Below are 5,940 nucleotides of genomic sequence, written 5' to 3' on the forward strand. Positions count from 1 at the left end.
CCCTTTCAGCTGCCTTTGAAATGTTGTGAGCGCACCAGTCTCTGACACTAAATATGACAATTCATTCTGTACACACGGAAATGTCTGTATTCAAAACAAGTGTCCCTCACATCCCCTTTAAATGTTACTGTTCTCACATTAAACCAATGTTATCTCGCTTTGAACTCATGTGCCTTGTGAAAAATTACTCCCTGACTCTTTTCCCTGTCCGTCTGCCTCATGTCTTTATAAAATTCTGTAAGGCCATTCCTCAGCCCTGAAGCTCCAGGAAAAACTGTCGAAGTCTATTCAGCTTCGTGCTATTGTCCAAACAGTGCAAACCTTGGAAACCCTTTCAAATACATTCGAAATTGCACCACGTTCGTTACTGAATGCGTGATCTGTTCGTGCCTGAAGTGAATCGATGCTGAAACGCTAGTAATGAGATTTTGGCACACTGCGCCTCTGTGGTAGTGTGGCCGAGTGGTCTAAGGCGCTGGATTTAAGCTCCAGTCTCTATCGAGTCGTGGGTTCGAATCCCACCGCTACCAAGATCGCGGTTGTTATGCTACAGGCAGTTGAACAGAGCCACAACTCTGCGTTTTCGTTGTTGTGTTTGCCGCTGCTCAGGTCAACTCATTCCGACTGAGTCTGAAAACAGTGTGAGTCCTTGCTGTCGGACTCTCCTCAACCCCTCTGCTTTCGGATATCTGCATATCTCAAATAGTCAGTGCATTTGGCTGGAAGTTTGCTGGTTCGAGCCTGCCGTTAGCACCGACCCTCAAGTATTTCAGTTCAAGCATTGAGACCAACCATGTCCCGACACTGCAACCACGAGAACCCACCCGAGTCTGCAGCTGGATGTGGCCCCAATCTCTCCAAGGCCATCTTATGGGCAAGTGGAGACAGCTTTCACTCAGAAACCGAGGTGTGATCAATCAATTGATTTCCCAATCAATTTCCCAATCAATTGGGAAATTCCCTAAGGAAACCCAATCATTCCTGTTTGGAGTGTAAGGAATCCCACCTGCTGACGAGACAGAGTCCTCACAGTCAACACTTTCTCTATTCTTCCTGCCAACAACTTTTCCCACTTCTTATTTGCGAGACAGGAGTTTTGTTTATGAAACGTTCCAAGAACAGGAACAATCCTCTGAAGCCGTGTCCAATTTAAAGTGGAATGGTTGTCCCTTTCACACGGGAAGAGCCGTTCCTGGGGAAGGATTTTCCATGTGCTGTGTCCCAGAGCTGAGCAAGAAGCCGCTGATTGAAGCTGCAGTAGCCGCTTTCAGTTGGCAGCGGGACCTTGGAGAGATTGGGGCCACATCCAGCTGCAGACTCGGGTGGGTTCTCGTGGTTGCAGTGTCGGGACATGGTTGGTCTCAATGCTTGAACTGGAATAATTGAAGCTCGGTACGAAGGGCTGGCTCGAAACACCAAACTTCCAGCCAAATGCACTGACTATTTGAGACACAGAAACTGGCTACGCATATATCCGAAAGCAGAGTGGTTGAGGAGGCTTCGACTGCAAGGGCTCACACTGTTTTCAGAGTCAGTCTGGATCAGAGGCCTGAGCAGCTGCAAACACAAAAACTAAAACGTGGCAGGGCCTGCAATGTTCATGTGCCTGCAGCAAAACAGCGGTGAATCTAGAACCCGCGACTCGATCGAGACTGAAGTGCAAATCCAAAGCCGCAGATCACTCGGCCACGCTGCCTAACAGGAAGCGATTGTCAAAATTCTCATTACTCGTGTTTCAGCATCGCTTCATTTCAGTCACGAACATTCAGTAACGATTGTGGTGCAATTTCGAAACTATTTGAAAGGGTTTGCAAGGTTTGCACTGTTTGGACATTAGCACGAAGCTGAATTGGCTTCGACAGTTTTCCCTGGAGCTTCAGGGCTGAGGAATGGCCTGACAGAATTTTATAAAGACATGAGGCAGACAGACAGAGAATACAGTCAGGGAGTAATTTTTCACAAGGCACATGAGTTCAGATCGAGATAACATTGGTTTAATGTGAGAACAGTAACATTTAAAGGGGATGTGAAGGACACTTGTTTTGAACACAGACATTTCCGTGTGTACAGAATGAATTGACATATTTAGGGGCAGAGACTGTTGCGCTCACAACATTTCAAAGGGTTCGGAGAGATTAGGGGACAATTTTTTGCAAATATTGGTTAGATTAATTTCGGTTATCTGTTTAGCAGTGGCAAGTTAGATAGCAGGGTCTGTTTCCGTGCTTGGCAACTCTGAGACGCTCCAGAAGCTGACACCAGCTTGAATAGACCATTCGCTAAAAAATGCGTGCTGTTTGTTACTCAGTGCGTTTGGCTATTTTTCCTGGAGGTGGAGTTTGGCCTGAAGAAAAATACCACGCAAATTTTGTTACCCCCTCAGCACTCCAGCGAATCCAAAAACTGACAGCTCTTAGCCTGGGACAGAAGCAAAACAGAAAAGGCGGAACCATTCCCAGACGCACTGGCATGCTGACTTTGAGGGAGTGCGAGTCGTCTATGTCATGTACTGCTCACACAAATGTCAGCGAGACGATTCCAAACCGTGCTTCCAAACATACTGCAGCTTTGATGCATTGTCAAGTCCCAGAAAGTGCTCAAGTAACATCCAACAAAACAGAACAACAATGAACCATGAGAAATGAAGATGACCAATTCCATTCTTGATTAAATTGGGTCAACAATGCGCTGGTACCTCCATCTGATGGAGAGGACCAATCCCCAGCCTCCCTGACCAGGACAGTAATGAAGGAAACCAGAGAGCTAGAACAACGTTTCATATCGTGATTGCCCACCGTTTCACCACAGCAACAAAAACCGGCGAGCATTTTCAGTGTAGGATCTGGTTTCACATCAGCAATGAAATATCAATCTCCACTCACTTTCAGGGAAAACGCTGCCCACCGTAAATTGTCTGGAATATAAATCCCCAGCACAGTCTGTTTGGGCCCCGGGTTATACTGCTGCACAGACTTTCATATGGACAAAGTTCTTTTCAAAGGGAGTGTTTGTGGCTGTCCATACGACAATGGCAGCTGTTACCTTCGCTCTCACTGCCGTTCCTGGCCGTGTACGGGTTGGCATCCTCACCTTGTTCCCGGGGGTTCAGGGTACAATACTCTGCTGTAGAAAACCGGAGCGTTTTGGAGCAGAAAGATGTGGAGCCCGTGTACCTCCTGGAGTTGGTGTTGGAATGTTTGGCCGAGCTGGGAAGATGGTTTGCAGCATTTTCCTCACATTTCTGGGTGCCATCCTCAGGGCTGCAAAGTCTGTTGTGAAGCGCTGCTGTCCTGTGGTAGTTGGAATTGATTTGGTTTCATTCCCGCTCCTTCCTGTTTTTTGGGTTACAGACTGGGTCCAGATGAATCTGTTTATTGCTGGAATCCGCGGATGAGTGCCCTGCTTCTAGAAATTCTCTGTCTGCCTTCTGTTTGCCCTGTCCTATTACTATTGTGCTGTTCTCACCAAACCTTGCCGTCTGGACGGATTGCTGCTCGGGACAGCTGGTCCGTGACAATTCGGGACTGTCACACAATTTCTTTGCCGAGAATGGATATCCCCACGATTTCATTCCCAGATGTCTGGCACACGAAATTCGCAACGAGGATATGTCACCAGGCAATTTGAAAAGGATACTCCCCTTTATTAAAATAGATTGCTGGGAACTGACAGTCAGACTCCTCTGAACACACTGGGTTACAACAGCACACAAACCGACAGCCTCACTCAGACAAAACTCCCCAGAACACAACAGCCAATACCCATCATGTACAAACGTGGTTGTGTAGATTCCACGCAGCGACTGCATGAAACACTATATCGGAGAAACAGGCCAACACCTAGCGAGCTGCATTCATAAAGTACAACTAACCCATAAACTCCACGGACGGCTGTTCCTTGGAGATGTCCACAGGGCACTGAGTGTCTCGGATTCCGGGGCTTGGAACTTGGATCACATGACCGTCTGTGACACTGGTTACTTCCGGGTGTGACGTCACTCCTGATGGAACACATGTCACTCTCGATTGCTCATTGAGAAATACATCCACCAGAGCAGCGCACAGAAATATTTCTGTTGTGTTTCTGGTGCTGATCCTGACATGTCCTCTCGTGCTGAGCTTATTCTGTGTTACCTGATGGTTCGGTGCGTGTTTCCGTGATCGGATTGTGGGCAGTCATCTGCGGTTTAGCTGCAATAACGTGCGTTGGAAACCCAGGTACACCAGTCTCTTTTTTGTTTTTCTCATATTATGCACAATTTCAACACAGTAAAGTGTCAATTAATATTGGGAGATGACATACAGAGGCGTGTAAAATGCAGAGATTTTGGTGACACTTGTACAATGGTTAGAGATTACCTTCATTCAGGAGATAAGAATGCGGAATGTGTTTTGGAAGAGATTAGGAATAGTGAGGAAAGAACTCACCAGCAGATGCAGTTTACAAGCCCACTCGCAGTACCCACAATGTGAAATAAAACGGACAAGAAATAAATACTGTGTGAGTGATTAAAGATGGCAATAATCATGGTTGGGTTTAAATTCCCCGCTCCCACTCCCGGTTCCATTGTAAAGGAAGTTTGGAGAACAATAATCAATAAATCACATATGTCCCATAGAACATCGCGAGTCATATCTTGGCCATCGATTACTTTACAGGTGACTTAGTCTCTGTCTTTTCATGGAAACCATCTCTTTCATTGTGAGCATCAGGAAAGGCCATGTGTTTTGCCAGAAAACAAATGTCACTGACCTTTATTTTTTTCATATCCAAGAACACTCAAATCACCAGCTCCCTTGATCAACTCTACCGCCCACGTTAGCAAAGAAATCTGGCAAATTGACAGTTTGATTTTCCTAACAATAAATAATTGTGACTCCGTTGACTGCAGTCATCTCTTCCTAACTTTGTGCTTTCCTTCGTTTACAGTGGGATTTAGCATCTTCCAACTGACAGCAAAGATATTAGAGCAGTTGGAAGCATTTTCGACTATCAAGTCGGCGAGTTTTCAATGAGATCACGGGCTGATTTGTTTAATCCTCAACTCCCCCTCTCAGCCTTATCTCCCTGGCCCTTGATGGTGAATTGACTAAATGTCTGTCTATCTCAGACTTGAGGGACCTCAGTTGGAAAGAATTCCACTGATTTGCTCCCCTCTCATAGAGAGAACATCCTCCCCATCAGAGTCTTCAATGTTTAACCCCTTCCGCTGTGATGAGACCCTCTAGCCCCACATTATCCTGGGTGTAAATCCGAGCATAATGAACCCCTGAAGGTAGATCTACACTCTCTACTGCCAGCTGTGAGCATTTGAAAAAAAAAACATGTTTTCACATCTGATTAACCAATTAGAGGTGATTTTGCACATTAGATTTGCCAATGGAGAGTCTTCTTCAAGAGCACTTCAATGGCTGTAATTCAGCTGGCGGTGTAAGTGCTAGTCAAACACAAGGACACTCGGTTCACTGCTGTGTTTATGAAGCTCTCTGCACATGAAAATGGATCCTTCCCATCCACTTTACCTCTCAGCAATGTGGGTGTCATTCAACTTGATCTCCCAGCATCCTCCTCCGTTCTGAACCAAGAGAGGGTGACAGTGAATACTGGGGTCATGCTGCGGACAGGACAAGCCAAATACTGGTGTTTTCGGTTACAACTCTCCATTCTAGAAGAAATATTAAGCCACGTGTAAGCAAGGGCATTTGGGGCAGAGTGATTAAGGCGATGGATTAGTAATTCATTGACGTTTCCCCATGCAGGGTCGAATCCTGTCGATTGGATCTTGAACAACATCCTGTAGGGCACATTCTCGCTCAACCTTCAGAAATCCCATGTCAGCAAGTCAGGCCAGTTATTTGATTAGTCATAGGCTGCTCGAGTTCTTAATCAGAAATATACCACACTCCAACCGTTATTTCTGTTTCCCTTTTCACAGATACT

The 5,940-nt window shown here is 46.0% G+C and overlaps 1 non-coding gene across 1 annotated transcript; it reads left to right on the forward strand.

Moving 5' to 3' along the window:
• The first annotated feature begins 448 nt into the window (after positions 1-448).
• On the forward strand, positions 449-530 carry trnal-uaa (transfer RNA leucine (anticodon UAA)). The gene has a single exon. It is a non-coding gene; the product is annotated as a tRNA-Leu (tRNA).
• Positions 531-5,940: the final 5,410 nt, after the last annotated feature.

The sequence above is a fragment of the Chiloscyllium punctatum genome, chromosome 34 (genome assembly GCF_047496795.1).
Source record: "Chiloscyllium punctatum isolate Juve2018m chromosome 34, sChiPun1.3, whole genome shotgun sequence".
In the NCBI taxonomy this organism is placed as follows: domain Eukaryota; kingdom Metazoa; phylum Chordata; class Chondrichthyes; order Orectolobiformes; family Hemiscylliidae; genus Chiloscyllium; species Chiloscyllium punctatum.